A 19,235-nucleotide genomic window follows, 5' to 3' on the forward strand; every position below is an offset into this window, starting at 1 on the left:
ACACATGCGTGCTCACAAGAGGTATCAGAGCTACGACGGCAAACTGCGTGCGTGACCTCTCTCCAACGATCGACTCGGAAGCATCGGAGCTCAAGTTTGAGCTTGGCGGTGGCAGCAGATCCGACACGGATTAAGGCTCGATCGGAGGAGATCGAGGATTTCCGATCTCGAAAGTCCAATCCCCAGTGTGCACGAACCCTTTCGGGCTTGGAGAATCCCTGCAAGAAACATGGTATTCACAAGACCATGAGCTCATGGGAAGAGTCGAGAGCTTGACAGGAAAGCTTGATAGACAAAGCAGGCAAAGAGAGCTTTGTCTCGCTTGTGAAACCATTGCAAGATTGGGAGCATTAAAGCAGGAAATTTTGACGCTTGCAAGGAAGCCAAGGCAAGCTCTGTAGGAGCCGTGAGCAGTCTCGGCAAAGGCAGTACAAGTGGTCGACAAATTTGAGGTTTTGAAGGCAAGCCTTGGAAGTCAAAAAAAGATTGAGAGAGCTTGGAACTGGAGGTCAATTGTAAGGTGTGTGTGAACACAACACACACACACACACACACACACACTGTGTGCAAGCTTGGCACGAACAAAAGGGTAAAAGCTCATTTGATTCCATTTTCAGTACGAATACAAATTGTGAAAGCATGGCCTATCAATCCTTTAGTCTTTCAGAATCTAAAGCTAGAGGTGTCAGAAAAGTTACCACAGGGATAATTGGCTTGTGGCATCCAAGCGTTCATAGCAATGTTGCTTTTTGATCCTTCGATGTCGGCTCTTCCTATCATTGCGAAGCAAAATTCACCAAGTGTTGGATTGTTCACCCACCAATAGGGAACGTGAGCTGGGTTTAGACCATCGTGAGACAGCTTAGTTTTACCCTACTGATGAGTGGTGCTGCAATAGTAATTCAACTTAGTACGAGAGGAACTGTTGGTTCTTTTTAGACAAAGCTAATTATGGAAGCAGCGGGTGAAACGGGGCCGTGAGCAACAGATCTCAGGAGAGCATCGTCAAATGCAGTAGACAGCGGGCAATTGAGAGGGAATTCAAATGTAGTGCAGCGCACAATCAAATTGGGCAGTGCACTGCATAGCAAATTAAGCATCGCAGTCAAGCAGTGATCAGAGCAAGGGCAGTGCTATGGTGAGTAGGGCCGAACACTGGGAATTGGGGGCACACCTGAGCAGGTAGCGACAGTCCGATAGAAGACAGGCTCATCAGACAATCAGACAATAGTCTGCAGGCTCAGGAATTCGACAGTGAGTTAATTTTTTTTTTAAACATTGAGCCTTACACACTTTTTGTGTGCAAGGGCTCGCTCCCACAGGGGTTTTCTTGACACTCCGACTCTGCTCTCACACCCCAAATCACACACATGCCCGACAGAGCTTGGTAGAAAAAGAGGGAAAGAGAGTGAGTCTACGCTCTAAGATGTGTGTACACAGGATAGAGAGAGACGACATTGTTTTCCAGCCACATGGGCGAATAAGCCCGACGGGTACACACCGGCATCCACCTGAATCCCTACAACGGCTCAGTCTCTGCTTCAAGCATAGATTTCTATGGCCATACATAGGCTTGGCACCCATTGATGCTCAATGAGCGATTTCCACCCATCGGTTTTTTTATTGACGCTACAACATCGACGCTTCTGCTCGACGATGAAAGACGGCTCCGACGACCATCCTTGGCTTTTCGACTTCGACGATTCTCTCCAATTTTGGCTTTGACGGCACATACCGACATTTTCGATTCCAATGGCCCATTTCGGAGCGGGTTTTTCCTTGAGCGCACTTAGCTCTTGGACGGTGTTTTTGGTTGACGAGTTTATCGATCGATGAGGTACTAATTGCCAGTTTTCCAGTAGTTTTGCTCACAATTTGTAGTGTAGCTTGTGTGGAGCACTAGAGAGCAAGTTTTCAACGGTCTTGTGCAGTTTCATGCTATGTATGCATTATGTGGATACAACTAGAGCTAGGTGTAGCTCGCAAGTAGCAAATTTACAGGTTTGCAACGGTTTTTGGACAGGTACATGTCCATAGAGCCACTCGGTCAAGAGTGAGCCAGTTTGCCAGGCTTTTGGCATTGCATGTAGACCATTTGTGGATCTGTTTACTGAGACATTGAGTGTCTGTTATTTATGCGATTTGGTGAGACCTTTTTTGAGTTTTTGCTCAGCTTCCAGGGGAAACTTTGTCGAATTTTTGAGTTTTTGCTCAGCTTCCAGGGGAAACTTTGTCGAATTCTTCCCAGGATTTCTCGTCATGGTTTATGTGTATTCAAAGTTTACTCTCTGATGGTTTATTTAGTGGTCAAGCCAGACTCCGAGTGTTCACTCTCACTTTCGACAAGTTCTGTCAGTTTGGACACAATTTGGTGTTCTTGTACCCACTCTCGTAGGAGTGAGGATTTGCATATGCTTGTGTGGCTACAGTCAGGTTTCACAGGTTTTCTCAGATTTTTGTAGGCAGTTTCTCTTGGGGGATGCGTTTTGAGCTAGTTTGCTCTCTACATGCATATATGGCTATGCGCTTTATGCTCGGTTGAGCAGTTTTTCCTAGGTTGTTTTGCTTGCAAAGTTTGCAGATTGTGTTGATTTTAGGCATATGTGAGCGTCAGTTTTGATGTGTTTTATCATGCTTTTGAGCATTGTGTAGTGGTCGAGTTACCTCCCACTTTGTTGCCAGTTTGGCGTGGTTTATGGTTGAGATTGTACTTGAGGTTTTGCTCAGTTTACAAGGGAAACTTTGCTAGATTTTTCCTAGATTTCTCGCCATACTTTGGTTCTTAGCCATCCACTTATGGATGCAGATATGTGTGACAATGTAGAGTCCACTACGGTGACTTTTGAGAGACGACGATCTCGTTCTTGCCCATACTTGCGTTGTTGGCATTGCGGTCACACAAGGCACATTAGACGTCGTTGATTTAGACGTATGAGACAACATCTGAGATGTTTGCATGGTGCACATGAGCTTTTGACACATGCTAGAGCAGTGGCTTCATATGCCAGTGACGGTGATGCCACATTTGCCTTTAGTGTTCCTCCTGATTACATGTCTTTGAGTAGTGACACTTCTCAACATTGGTTGCTAGATGAGGATGCAGTTTTCCATGTCACACCGCATCGTGACTGGTTTAGCACCTTCTCTAGTGGGAGTTTTGGTTGTCTACACTTGGCCGATGATTCGGCGTTTGACATAGAGGGTGCAGGAGACATTTGTTTGTCTTTGCCCAGTGGTGCATCTTACACGCTACGACATGTGTGATATGTTCCTCAATTGAGACAGAGCTTGATCTCAGTGAGACAATTATTAGCGGACTTTGGTTGTCAGATACTTCTTAGAGAGCAGTCTTTCCAGATGCTTCAGGTTCATTAGTGATATCCAGAGGAGCCCGCAATGGCATGGTAAATCCTATACATGTGTTTGAGGTTCGAGACGGCGTAGTCTCGATTTTGTTGCTGACATGCTTTGAGCGAGAGACGAGACATGTCTCTTTCCCGGGTGAGCTTCACCATGCTCACAAGACAGAGCAATTAGTTGTGCAGGGCGTACCAATGGACTCTGTAGGGACAGAGATAGAGCAACAGTGCTCTAGTGAGACACAACAGGTGTTATCAGACTTTATGCAGACAAAGGTAGAGTAGGTATGCTCCCTTGAGACATAGACGAAGCTGACAGATATGGAGTTCTTTGATACCAGGATGTACAGTTTTGCCTATGGGTGACAGGGATGTAGGTTTCCCACTGTCGGTGTTGACACATCCATACGCGATGGGTAGTCTTGATGATACAGTGATTGCAGATAGCGTAGGGGAGGCGAGTACAACCAGGTTTACGCAACTTTCATCAACGTTTGAGCGTCTCATGTTCAACTTGTTATTGTCGAGGCTCGATCTAGCAACTGTAGTGGGAGCATTTGCAGCAGGGGTTGTCAGTCGTGCGATGGCTGACACTAGCATGATGCATAGTAGTCTACGAGATTTACATGCAGGCTCTAGCGTGGGTACGCACACTCGTCTACCACCAGAGCCGATACAATTGTGTGTAGATCGATAGAGTGAGCCAGTGGGCATAGGTTGAGAGACTCTCTCACCTAGTTTCTTATACATACTAGTAGTTTAGCTAGTAGGTCTCACTTATCTGTGCATTGCCTTTAAGTAGGAGATTGTTGGGGTAAAGGCACTGCGCCTTTGCCCGGGACCGGACGTCCGATGTCTGGCCGCCCGTCCACATGTGTACATACCCTTATTATTCATATACATGAGAATAAAGACTACTACTTCCAGAGGTTGCTCCACCCACACGGTCTCTTGCTCCTCCCCTTCCCCGTACTCATGCACCGCACATGCGCACTCACATAAAGTCCCCAATTATCTACAACCACTTCCTTGAATTTGTATGAATGCAAACACTTGACCATGGAGGTAATCTTCGGGCCCATTCACATAGTGCCCAATCCTTGGAGGGATGGGCCCACTCAAGGAATTTCTAATGGGATCAACCCATAGAAATTTGGTGGCATTAGTGCAATCTCAACATGTATAGGGCCTCAAAGCCTATACAATTGGTGCCAAAATCTTAACGTATAATCAATTTACTCCCTTGACATGCCCTTAATTGGTTGGCCTTATAAGTTACGGCCCATCCTCCACACTATCTCGCACGGGCGGCTTCAAATGGGATTGACGGTTGAAGTGATTCGGACCGCTAGATGCACATTTGTAAATTTGGGACATATGGTAAATTCGGAGAGAAAAGTAAATGCGGGTAGGCTTGTAAATTCGGAGCGGTCCGCACCCATGTCTTGAACCCGCGACCTCCCCACTACGAGCCATGAGCACTAACCACTACGCCCGCATGCGTTCGTTGAAATATAGGTGATTCGAGTATGTCATATTGTAAATGTGGGCCGAGTAGTAAATTCGGGGCAAATTTGTAAATTCGAAAAAAATGTCGAATCTGACAGTCCACAATTGGTGCCCCCGTGTTTTCCTCCTCCACCATTGATCCCATTTGACCATGCCTGTGTGATATAGCGATGAGGACGGCCCACGAGGAATCAATGTAAAAGTTGAAACTCTTGTTAGATACACAACCGCCGGTAAAGGTTGATGGGCAGTTCGTTGGACAATAGTGCCACGCGACCTAGCCCTAAGCTTTTCCATGTACTTCATGTGTATTAGTTAGTTGACATGGCAAAGCAGTATTGAAAGTACTGAGGTTTGTGCATTTGATGATTAAGAAACGTCTAAGGGCATGGTCACGCAAGGCTTAGTTAGAACTAAGCCCTGACATCCTCTGGCAAGAGCTCAGCGCCATGACCGTTTGTTGCAGGTAGAGAGATGAACAGCAAAGCGCAAGCAGGAGAGAGAAACAAGGCGTTGACCGACAGTGGGTGGGCATAGTTGTGTGACTATGCCTAAAAAGGTATAGTTAACCTACTATGTCGGTTGCTGCCTACGAAAAGCTGCCGACCGTCAGACCTTGCCGGCTCAAGTTACAGGAAACTAAGCTCCGCGTGACCATAGCGTAAGTGGCACCATGGGAAAGCACAAACCGCAGCATGCCAAAAAGTAGTAGTGAAAAGACTACAAAAAGTTCAAACAGTGAGTCATTAATGATCATGGAGAGAGACATAAAGGTCAAGATGGACTTTACAGCATATAATATATCCTCCCGAGTCCCTCGCACATAGGAATTTGGAGTCGTGTAGCTCTCAGTGCCTCTCACTTCCAAGTTCCATATCATTTGATGCTTGCCCTAGATGATTTGTATGTTGACTCTTTACCATTTCCTTCATACAATATTTGATTCGTTTCACATGTATCGTCTCCCAAGCACACTAATTGTGCCATGAATCATGTTGATTGGTGAGTCACAAATTGTAAATCTTATAGCCAAGGGTTGTTTGGGTTTGGTTTGGTGGTTTTTGTTGAGTGCTTTGAGGTGCAATTGCAAAACAAACACAAAATTTAAGCTGGCATCCCCTCCAGACTATCTCGCACGGGCATGCTCAACTGGGATCGATGGTTGAGGTGATTTGAACCGTCAGATGCGTATTTGGTAAATTCGGAGCGTTTGGTAAATTCGAGAAGAAAAATAAATTCGGGTAGACTTATAAATTCGGGTCGATCCGCACCCCATGTTTCGAAACCCCGACCTCCTCGCCACGAGCCATGTGCACTAACCACTACGTTCTCATGCGTACGTTGAAATATAGGGAATTCAAGTATGTCATATTATAAATGTGGATCGATTAGTAAATTCGAGAAAACTGATGAATTTGGGGCAAATTTCAGATCTGACGGTCCATAATTGACGCGCGTCGCCTTTTCCTCCTATACCAATAGACCACCATTGATCCCATTGGACCATGCCCGTGTGATATAGTGTTGAGGGATCCATGTGTGTGTAAGAGTGGTCCAATCAAATCAATCAATTCATGATCGTTTTTACTAGTATCCTCTCTCCTATGGGGATACCTAAATAGGCACCCACACAAAAAAAGGGTAATTGTTTTCCCTTCCAAGTTCCATGTGTGTGTAAGAGTGGTCCAATCAAATCAATCAATTCATGATCGTTTTTACTAATATCCTCTCTCGTATGGGGATACCTAAATAGGCACCCACAAAAAAAAGGGTAATTGTTTTCCCTCCCAAGTTCCACCCTTCACTAGGCTAACTGCACCTCTTTGAAGTGACTAGTATGTGACCCGCGCGGTGCTGCGGCCCTCATAATACTCCTCCCCCTTCAAAGGAACAAAAAAAACAATGATTTTTTTGTGTTCTCACCATGTAAGACCAATTATGCAATGCATATATCATTAATATATATAAAATGTTTCTTATACATTGATAAACTTCTTCACTTTAATCAAATACAATAACACCAACTCAACTAAGAAGGTGGACCTACCTATGGTGTACACCATACTCACCTTTCCTTTTCCTCTTCCTCCTCCTCCTCCTCCTCCTCCTCTCTCTCTCTCTCTCTCTCTCTCTCTCTCTCTATCTATCTATCTATATATATATATATATATATATATATATATATATATATATATATATATATATATATATATATATATATGTAACCCCATATATGTATCAAATTTAGAGACTCTGTATATGCATGTGTTACTTTTTAGGCTTGCCTTATGACTACATTATATGCAAACACCTCCTTCCAAAGGGCCATAAAGCTCTGTTTGCTTATTTTGGTGCATGCATACCTAGCAAGGAGACCATGACTCTCTCTCTCTCTCCCTCTCTCTCTCTCTCTTTCTCTCTTTTTGCCTATAAAGTTATGTATGTTAATTTGTTTAGCTTTTTATTTGGGCTTGTATGTATACCAAAGCACACATAGACCCTGTGTGTGTGCGCGCGCGCTCGCGTGCAAGAGTCATCGAATAGATCTTTGAGATTGTTCCTATAGCATTAAAAGTTCTATATTCTCTCTCTCTCTCTCTCTCTCTCTCTCTCTCTCTCTCTCTCACGCGTGCACACACACACACACACACAATCTAGATGATAGATCCATGCACGCGCGTGCACACACACACAATCTAGGTGATAGATCTTTGAGATTGCTCCTATGACATTGAAAGTTCCCCCCCCCCCCCCCCCCCCCCCCCTCCCCCCTCCTCTCTCTCTCTCTCGTGCACGCGTGCATGCGCGCGTGCACACACACACACACACACACACACACACAATCTAGGTGATAGATCCATGCACGCGCGCGCACACACACACACACACACACACACACAATCTAGGTGATAGATCTTTGAGATTGCTCCTCTGACATTGAAAGTCCCCCCCCCCCCCCCCCCCCAAGCTTCTCTTTCTCCAAGTTTTGAGTTCAAGTCTTGTGGGATAAAATTTTGAGGTCTCTTCTAATACGTCGAAAGTTCAAGTCTCATCAAATCCAGGTATTTAAGGTCTCTTGGGATTGTTCAAATGCATTTAAAAGTTCTCTCCCGGTTCTCTCTCTCTCTCTCTCTCTCTCTCTCTCTCTCTCTCTTTGTGTGTGTCTCACACACACACACACACACACACACAAAACACACACACTCAAGTGTCTATGTGTGAATAAGAAGAGGAAGCTTGAACAATCATTCTGCAACCCGAGTGCGGTAGATTGGTTATCCCTATTCCCATTGAGTATTAGATCTTGGGTTTAAGGCTCGTCAAATTGGATTTTGAGGTCCCTTGAGATTGTTCCTATGATGTTATGATTTCCCTTCTTCTCTCTAGAAACACATCTTGAGTTCAAGAATTTTGGGGTATATTTTTGAGGTCTCTAGGGTGTTAGATCTTGGGTTCAAGGTTTGTCATGTAGATCTTTGAGGTCTCTCTAGCACAATAGGTCTTGAGTCAAGATTTGTTGGATGGATCTTTGAGGTCTCTAGGGATTAATGTTTGTCGATAGAATATTTTATGTCTTTTAACCCCACCCCCCACCCTCTCTCTCTCTCTCTCTCTCTCTCTCTCTCTCAATCTGAGTGACTTGAGCTTTCATGCACTTGTTCCTGTGACGTTCAGAGATCTCTTCACCGTCGTCTCTCACAAAATCCGGATAATCTTTCTATCACCCAAGTGTGGTAGATTGTTTTTCCCAATCCCCTTTCGAGTACTCAAGCCTTATGCTCAAGATTTGTTGGATAGATCTTTTGAGATCTCACAGGATTATTCCTACGACATTAAAATCTCCCTGCTTGTGTGTGTGTGTGTGTGTGTCCCAATTTTCTATGGCGTTTTCAGGTCTCTCAGGATTCTCTTTACAATGTTGGGATTAATCCTATATGAAGTCAAAATAGATTTTTGAGGCGTCTTGGGATTCTTCCTAGAGTGTTGGAGTTGTTCTTATGATGTCAAAATTTCTCCTTCCTTCTTCTTCTTTTATATATATATATATATATATGTATGTATATGTATATATGTATACACACACACACACATACATATATATATATATATATATATATATATATATATATATTGGGGATGAGTTATGTAATAGATGCAAAAGAGAGAAGCAATGCATTCATTGGTTCAAGACATGAAAACTAATCCTATAAAAGACATCAAAAGCCTTCAGCTTGTTACTCTTTACCATCAAAGGCCTAGAACTTTGATTGAGCTACAACCCATGACTCTAATACTCATTGTAGTTAACATATCCAAAGAAAAAACTTGTACATATTAATTTTCTCTTCTTCTAATCAGGCTTTGGTGTTTATTCATCATCATCATTGTTTCCTTCCATTGTATCCTTCTCATCTTCTTCATCATCCCATTTTCCTTTTTCATTGTCATCATCCTCGCCTCCACCACCAACATGGACCTCCAAGTCCTCCATCATCACCTACGCCCTCCTCATTTGCAACAACATCGTGGCTGTCCTCATCATCATCATCTTTCTTCTCGGTAACAGCAAGCCACGCACTTGTGTCCTTCCCTCCATCCTCTCTTGCTCATATCTAGTCCTTGCGTAGACTCTCCATATAGCATCGAGTTGGCCTCACCATGCTCCTCAAAAGTAACTGAGTCTTTTGCTATGTTAAACAGCTCAGAATCCAAGCAAGGTTCGATGTCCTGAGGCTTCAGCTTCACAGATACGCATGAGAAAACTGGCTTGTTTGTCAAAAGGAGGAATGTGCAAGCCTTAATATAGGCAAAACAAAGAAGGACAATGCTAGAAGATTAGTTTTGAGGGCCTGGGATTGAATCTTAATACACATGCTGCAGTAGAAAATCTCCATAGTCCTTGTTAAAAGTAGAGAATGGAAGAAAAACCATGCTCGATAATGGCCCCCCCATTGAAGCAACCTTCATGAACCTCGAATTTCACTCAGAAATGCAACACAAAAAGCTTTTCGATGTGGTAGGGCATGTAGAGGGCTTAAGCAATGGGGCCAAACACGAAGTACTTGGCCATTCCCATGGCGAGTTTCGTAGTTCTTGTAGCTACATAGATTATTCGCAGTTTTGGTAGTGGCCTGCATACTCCCTCAGCACTCGAATAGTGCACCTCAGCCTCTCTTTCTTTGGTTTGTTTGTGAGTGTTTCTACTAGTAGTAGATCTGTAACATTTAATGGCCTAATAACTTGTGTGTAGCGGAAATTAGCATGAACATAGTGGGCATTTCATTAGAATAGATTCCTAATGAGAATTACAAGAGTGCTTTGGTGGAGAGAGCAACAAAAAGCATAACACCTAGTTAGATAGCATCGACAATACTTTCAAAAGAGAGAGAAATTAAGCTATTGACAACAGTTGAGGACCGGATTTTCATGGAGCCGGTCCCCCCTCCAAAAGGCTTTGTATTATGGTTTCTCCCATCAAGAGAGACATTGTACAATACGATTCTTTGTGTTCCTTCAAGACTAGCTAGTGCAATGAAGATGGAAACTTCATGCACTAAGCAAAACACTTAACAAACACAACTTGAATTATCCCCGTTCTCAGACCCAAGACCTCACACACCTTCGAAGATGGTGAGAGCTAGCAGGGTATGAGAGTAGATTGAGAGGAAGAAGGAGTATCTTACGAGAAAGATGTACATCTCCTCACATAATCACTCATATGTAGCATAGCTTAGCTTAGTAATTAGCTTGGTAGAGGAGATGAGCATGCATTGAAGCTTGGCTCTTGGTTGGATTTGCATCCACATGCCAAGAGAGTGTTGATGTAGGCTTCTATCTCACAAGCTTGGAGTAGGTGATGAGTTCTCCATTAAAGCTGGGGAAGAGATAGTCTTCTCTTTCTTCACACATGAGCTTGTGTGAGTGTGTGTGTGATAATGCCTTGCAAAAATCAGCCCCCTCTCTCTCTTAGGCGAGCCCTCTTGCTAATTGCTCTTGCTGAAGCCTCATTGGCCCTCCCCAAGTCAAGCCAATTACAATTAAGCAGCATAAGTGATAGCCTTCTGACATGTGTCCCCCTTTCCCCTTTTGTGAGAGCTTTAGGTAATTAAATAATTAAACTAAACTCTCATTGGACCCCTTTGCCTCCTGGCCAATAGGAATCAGGCAAGCCATGGGGCTCCTGAATGCTCATTGGACCCCTTGGGAGACTGCCCAATAGTCTTCTAGGAGACTTAATTCTCATTGGTTTCTTTTATTAAATGTTTTTAAATTAATTAAACTAGATTTACTCTAGCTTAATTCGCATTGGTCCACTTCAAGGGTCATCCAATAGAAATTGGGCACACCTTGTGGGCATCTGGCCTAGGGAGCTGACATGTGTCCCTCATTCCCTTTGTGTAAAGGGAGCCTCTGTGTGTGTGTGTGTGTGTGTGTGTGTGGCTTTCTCTCTCATCCCCTACCTTTAGGGCTCGCCCCCTCCCATGTAGGGATGTGCAAAGACTTTTAGGGCACACACAAAGCATCCAATTTTCCCTAGGGTTGACCTTTTGGACACAACCTTTGAATTTTGGAACCTTAGCATTTTGGAAGTCTTAATGGACTGAACCTTAGGGTCTTTTTAGCCCATTGTTGCACATGGCTCTTTTGCAGATGGCCCCCCCTTTGGATCCCTATTTTCCCTCCTTTGGATCCCTACTGTGGCCGGTCTGCTAGCTTAACCAATATTCTAGCTTTTTCTCCCCTGGCCTTCCCCACATTAAATGATCAGTTTAATATGAGAAAATCATTTAGGAGAATTAGATATTGATTATTATGACAAAATCTAGCTCACTTGCATGCTTGATCCTTTTACCATCCTTGGATTGTGTCCACCTACGCTTTGCATATTAACTTGGTCCATGCCTTGTAGCCTAGTTAACTTGCAGCTCTGACCAATGTCATCCATTCTATCATCAGAATCACGACCAAATGTATGCTCCTCAACCACAGTTAACATGACTATCAATAAGGAAAACAACATATCCTCATGCTAAAATGTTTTTGGTTGTTTCAAATTGCTTGCACCTCAATTTTGATGAAATAAAACATGCAAACCCTTTTTGAAAACATTTGAAAACATGCAAACCCTTTTTGAAACATTTGAAACTTTTTTGGTTGTTTCAAATTGCTTGCACCTCAATGTTGATGAAAGGAAACCTTCAAACCCTTTTAGCACCCTTTTAGCACATTCCCAACTTGGCTAATGGTAGTTGCAAGGTCTCAAACCTATTTCTCAACCTAACGAAGTTCCTCTTATAGCTTTTCTCTCTTGGCGAGCAGTGAGGCAAGAGTTGCCTGAGGGTTAAATGCATCCCAACTAAGACAAAGTCGATAATGTGAATCACCAAATCCCGCACCACGTACACAGTTCCAACAACCAACATCAGAGCCACGGGTGATGTAGTTGATGATTGATTCACCTCTTATGGCTCCGCCAGCACCACATCCAAGGCTTGGCCCACCACTAGTGTCAAATTTTGTAGTGGGAACTCAATCGTCAGAGCCACAGATGCCTTGTCAGAGAAAGTTACAATATGGTACCCAAACCAAGAAAATGTCCACCCTTCACCATGGTGTCAACCATTGCGCTCATAGGCTGCAATATGTGCTAAGCACCAGCATAGCTAGCGTAGTTGGTAAGGAAAATTTACAAACGGGGAGGTGTGAGACCCTCTCTCTCTCTCTCTCTCTCTCTCTCTCTCTCTCTCTCTCTCTCCCCCCATCCATGCAATTGAGTTGCCAAGCATTGAGTCTCGCCGATCTCTCTCTCTCTCTCTCTCTCTCACACACACACACACACACACACACACATAGGTGCCAGTCGTGCTCTCTCTCTCTCTCTCTCTCTCTCTCTCACACACACACACACACACACACACACACACAGGTGCCAGTCGTGCTCTCTCTCTCTCTCTCTCTCTCTCTCTCTCTCTCTCTCTCTCTCTCTCTCTCTCTCTCTCTCCCCAATCGTTGAGTCTCGCTGATCTCTCTCTCACAGACACACACACACACACATGCACTCAAGCGGCTATAGATTTGAACAACATAGCTTAAGCTTCCAAATTCCATTTGAAAGGAGTTCCCAAATTCCATTTGAAAGGTGCATTTCCACTGCAAGTCCGTGCAAACGCTCCAAGAGCTGACACGTGGAGGCCTTCTCCTTCTTTAAACATTTTAAACTCCATTATATATAGTATAGATATAAATTGTAGAAAATTTTGAAAAAAATAGGTGTATGCCCTTTCAATTTGTGTAGAAAGAAAAAGGAAGTTTCCTTATGACTTTCTCAAAAAGGAAAAGTAGTAGGTTGCCCAAGAAATTTGAGGGTTGTTTGTGATTCATGAACCTTATGAAATGCTTAATTGGAACCGGTGTTCACAAATAATCGGTTTTAGTGTATTTTAAATGGCCATATTTACAAAATTACATACTCTCTCTCTCTCTTGTGCATGTGTGTGTGCGCGCACACACACACACAATTACTTGCTGAAGACACAATACTATTTATGGGACGCAGCTGTAGTATATCAATTCTCCTTGCATTTTCTCTCGCATCAGCTCCAGGTGATACGACTCGCGTTCTCTCTCTCTCTCTCTCTCTCTCTCACACACACACACACACACACACACACACACACACACACACACACACACATGAACACCATCAAGAAACAATGAGCCATGTTCTCTCTCTCTCTCTCTCTCTCTCTCTCACACACACACACACACACACACACACACACACACACACACACACACACGTCGCAACGGACCTGACTTCGTTCTGTGATGTCGTAGGCTTGGCTTTGTTCTCTCTCTCTCTCTCTCTCTCTCTCTCTCTCTACTCATTGAGACACAGGGTTCATAGGCCTGGCTCTCTCTCTCTCTCTCTCTCTCTACTCATTGACACACACAGGGTTCGTAGGCCTGGCTTTGTTCTCTCTCTCTCTCTCTCTCTCACTCTCTCTCTCTCTCTCTCTCACACACACACACACACACACACACACAGAGGGTGTGGTGGATAGCGAAAAATATGCATGACGGTTCTCTCTCTTACACACACACATACACACACTCAAGGAGATCCTGGTCTTATTTTGTGTCAACAATATCGTGTGTTCACTTCCCGGGCGCCTTAGAAGTACACTAAGCCATGCCTTGTTTGAGGATGTGCATTCAATTTTTTTTTTCCCTTCCAAGGCGCAAGTTAGTGGGATTAATTGAAGTGCATAAGGTTTTTCTTTTATTCAAAAGGTTGAAATGAAACTTCAATTATGAAAGGATGATTGATGGGATGCATTCAAGGTCATTTCCCCTTTCAAGGTGGGTACAGAAGTAGTCAGTCCCTTTTTTTTTCTTGCCAAACTCACAAATAGTGAGTGAATATATTGCAAATAAGAAAAAGTGCACATGTCAGTCTTTGATTAAATTTAAATAGTATGTGACCCGCGCGTTGCTGTGGCCAATTAATATGATTTCTATTGTTAAAATGCTATCTTCCCTTAACTATAAAATAATCAATGTTTTATTTCTACATTTATAAAGTTAGTTGCATTCTTGAAAGTGATAGTCCAAGAGTTCATGCTCTCCTTGGTCTACATTGGGAGCACAATGCTTTAAATATCGATGGTACAAACCAACTATGACAGTAAATTATGAAAAGATGAGAACTAAGAGCTGAGTTGGCTTTCTTTTAGTATCCGTTGAAAGGTAATTAGTATGTATGTCTACAATTCTCTTTAGATGCCTCACATGCTTGTACCTCCACCTATGTTGTGAACCACGTATGAAAGATATGAAAATAGCATACATCATCACCCAATCACAACAATACATATGCATGTTATTTTTGTAGCACATATATTCTTTATAGGTGTACTCAAGCACCATTGGCACCTCAAAAGTTGATGGCAGCAAAAGAAAAAGAAAAAAATTGCTTAGTTATTTATCTCTGCAAGTGTTTTGGGCATTATGCTAAACTAAGGGCATGTTACAAAATTGAAGCCTTGACTTGAAAGCATTCAATGATCTCTCTCTCTCTCTCTCTCTCTCTCTCTCTCTCTCTCACACACACACACACACACACACACACACACACACACACACACACACACACACATTACAAAAGTATGTTTTTACATGGGAGAGGAGACTATATTCATTTAGATGATTGAGACTATTCCCTAAGCCACACTTTGCACAATGCTAGCCATCCAGTTTGGTTCCCACTCCCTTAGATGCAAGATGCAATGTTGAGGATTGAAAAAAGTCTCTTTTTGTATGCACATTATGTCTCTTTTCTATTCAAGCATCTAAGTTTCATGTCCTACTGATCGAGTGCTCAAATTCTCATAACGTGAGATTTTTTACATGATTGAGTCTACTCCTTTATCTAAACCACATCATAATAGCCATCTAACATAGCTCCCGCTCCTCTCAATGCATAACATAATGTTGAGGCATCATGGAAAAGTCTCTCATGTATGCACATTATGTGCCTTGAGACTCTGGGAGTCTAAGAATCATACCCTATGTGAGTGCTCAGTTTCTCATCACACTAAGCTTGCTTTTCTCACATTTTAACCTCAACCATTGCCAACATACCTTTCTCTCCTAGCCCTCATGGATTTTTAGTTGCCATCCTTAAATCCGTAATCTTCAAGTCTCAAGATTCATTGATCAAATCAACATAGAGCATGCAACATTTTTCATTGGTCCCGTAGGTCAATTTGATGTTTACTGATGATAATGCTTGAATTGTATTAATCACAAAATGTTACGATCAGCCCTGTCATAACCTTTTGGATGCACCTCCACAACTTCTCTTACTTGTTAAGTTTGCAATTTTAATTCTTTCTAGAAATGATATTCCCATGGAAAACCTTGACTCTAAGATAATGAATGCCACCTTGCCAAGGTTGTATTTGTGACACAACCCCAATAGGAGAGAAGAGAGCCAGAGAAGAGAAGGTTTTATCTAGAAAATGCAGTGTGAAAGACATCAAATAAGCATTGCCATCTCTATCATTTAAAAAGTTTTGCATTCTCCACACACACACACACACACACACACACACAACCTTGTGCTTCTTGACTGTTTCCTATTGTTCACCTCTATGCTAGCACATTTTTTTGACCTCCTTGGCTGAAAATTTCCCTCAAATCTCAAGTATGTACTCATATCTACCGAGTTCCAAATATGTAAGTCTCATCTTTTGGAATGTCCTTTTCTTGAAATCCAAGACCAAGGAAAGGGGAAAGATGGTGAGAGAGGTCCCAAAAAAGATTAATATGTTTCCTTAACCATGTAGATTTACAACCACGTAGTCCATCCGAACACTTGATCTATCCCACTCGGAGCGAATTTGTTCCTTTAATAAGGACCAAATACACATACCCGTAGGAAACATCTCAATAGGTTTGATGGACATGCTGGTCTACCCCACTTGAGACAATGATTGTGACTACATGCACACACTCTTGATGGAAATCTTAGTCTACCCCAATCAAGCAGATAATACACCCTCAAAAACAACTCAATATCTTAATGGGGAAAAGATGCCATCATGTTGTAACACTCTTTGTTTTGTTTACTATGTATTATCCTAGTATGTTTTTATTGGAAAAAATGTATGATAACATGGTGATGTTATAATCTTAGGTGTGCGCTTACATATTGGTTTGCTTCATTGCTCAAAAAAACCATTTTGTCTGCCATGGTTTTCAAAAAGAAAAGCAATGAGACAATCAAATTTCTTTGACAAAATCTAGGATTTTTACTGAGATTTATAACAAAAATGTCCATATTTTTACCTTGAAAATCAAGGTCCAACTGAATCACAACTATGATTTTTAAATTTTGATTGAGAAATTTACATTACAAACCACGATACATGAGCACTGGTTTGCTACATATTTTGGAGTTGGGAGTCAAACCCCGAAGTCTCAACTTCTCTCTCAGAGTCTATCTCTCTTTACATAAAGCATAAAAGGCACACAATGGAAAAGTCACACACATAGACACCACATGCATGCATGATTACACACACATATGTACATGCAAACTCATCGATTCCTCTTTTAGTTTCGAAAGTCTATTTCCAAAATATTTCACCACATTCCCAAACCCTTCTAGGACCACCACCACCATTAAAACTTTTCAAAAGTCTATTTCCAAAATATTTCACCACATTCCCAAACCCTTCTAGGTGTTGGGGTATAAAGCCCAATGTGGTCGCCCAGGTAAGTGGGCGGGCCGCCAGGTATGTACACATATTCTTTTGTAAAAACCTAATAAGAACTCATTATGCTCTACACATTACAGTAGAGCGAGTTCACCATATCGTCGTGCTCTTCTTCTCGCACTCTCTCTCGCGTCGCACTTCCGCTCGTACTCCTTCAACTGGTATCAGAGCTCAGATCGAGGCTCGGGGCAGCACTGCAGGAGGCTAGAGTCACCAACTCAGATTGGAGTGAAATTCGACAGGCGAAGACACGACCCCAAATCTTGTGGGACAGCCCAAAGGGCATGGTGTTCTCAGAATTTCATTCTGAGGTCATCTTGGCCACCGTTCGGCTTCGACAAAGGTCTGCGCAGGCCATTTTTGACTACGTGGTCTCGACGGGTGCAGATCTGACTCTGCAAATTTGGGGTTTTCGGCCTACGACTGCAGGTGCTGAGGATATCGACACTCCCAGAGTGCTGATTTGTGGTTGTCTACACATCGAAGGACGGCTCACAGTTCTTGGAGGCGTGTCACATACGACACGGGCGCATCTACACACAGACTGTAGGCGACATTCACTAGTTCATAAGGTAGCTTGTGTTTGCTGCTTGATATTCCAGATTTCATCCTGACATTGCAGGTACTTCCACATGGGATGTATTGTCAGAGATGATGTATGTCTGTTGAGGGTTTGCTGGCTGTGAGTCACGCAGCAAACAACCGCCGCAGTGGTTACAACATACAGTAGGAAATTTGTGGATGTATGACTTTGTGGGAAGTCTATGTACTGTCAGATTTACTGCAGCCTTTGTTGAGGGTCGAGTGAGGTTTTATTGAGCTGGGGGATTCTCGAATGTTGAGATCCTTTCGGTGATACAGGTCTTGGAGCGATCCCTCGAGCACCCTTAGATAGGCAGCTGGGATGTATTGACTGTGGGTTAGACAGTTGGGATTGCATCTTTGCTTTACTGCCGTTGAGGCATTGTCACAGTCTATGCTTATAGGACAGTGACAGGACAGTGAGAGACAGTATAGGTGCAGGACAGGTTTACCCGCAGCTTACAGTGTCAGAGAGAGTGTTTTTGGAGCTGTTTTTTGGTCTGTTTTTAGTACACCAGAGCCATTTTACAAAGGAGACTCTGCCAAAATTTCTGCAGAATCTGAAGCTTTCTTGGTTCATTTGACAGGTTGATATTGGTTTAGAGGTCAGTTTACAGGGGAAACTCTGCCGAATTTTTCCGAGAAAAGTAAACTACTGTGAAGCGTAGCTATGGCTGGATCACAGGACACTGCTCTTTACAATATCAAGAAGCTGGATGGAACCAATTTCCCATTGTGGGAGAAGCAGATTTGGCACGTGTTGGTACAAAAGAAGCAGATAAAACCTATAAAGCTCAAGGGGATAAAACCAGAAGATATGGACGAAGATGAATGGAGCAAAATGGATGAATTGGCACTTTCTACCATTATGCTGACTTTGGCAGAAAGCGTTTACTTCAATGTAGCAGACTAGATGTCGGCTTATCAAGCATGGTTAAAGCTGAGTGATCTTTATGAGAAACAGAGTGCAGCTTCACAGGTATACTGGCTTAAGAAGCTTGTTGACTTGAAGATGAAAGAAGGGACACCTATGTCGAATCATCTGAATGAATTCAACACAATCTATAGTCAGTTTTCAGCTCAAGGTGTCAAGTTTGATGAACCTGTTAGAGCTATGTTCCTGTTGATCACATTGCCGGAAAGTTGGGACACTTTTCGCACAGCTTTGAGTAATTCTGCACCTCCAGATGGTTTGAACATAGCAGGTGTAGAAGGAAGTCTGCTTATTGAAGAAACTAATAGAAAGACAATGGACAAAGGCAAAGGAACAGCCTTAGTTGTCTGGGGAAGGACCAAAGAAAAGTACAAAGGTGGAAAGAGGAATCAGTCTCGTAGCAAGTCCTGCAGTGCTAAAGGCAAGAGTGACATAGAATGCTACCATTGTGGCAAGAAGGGTCACATGAAAAGAGACTGGAGAGAATGGAAAGCAGAAAAAGGCAAAGAGAAAGCTGAAGACCATGGTGAGAAGAACAAGTCCTCAGTGAAGATTCAAGAAATAAAT

General features: G+C 42.9%; 1 pseudogene; it reads right to left on the bottom strand.

Moving 5' to 3' along the window:
• Positions 1-935: 935 nt before the first annotated feature.
• Positions 936-9,945, bottom strand: LOC147439711 (uncharacterized; annotated as a pseudogene).
• Between the last annotated feature and the right edge of the window lie 9,290 nt (positions 9,946-19,235).

Source organism: Adiantum capillus-veneris, chromosome 16 (assembly GCF_014529385.1).
Source record: "Adiantum capillus-veneris isolate H3 chromosome 16, ASM1452938v2, whole genome shotgun sequence".
Taxonomy (NCBI): domain Eukaryota; kingdom Viridiplantae; phylum Streptophyta; class Polypodiopsida; order Polypodiales; family Pteridaceae; genus Adiantum; species Adiantum capillus-veneris.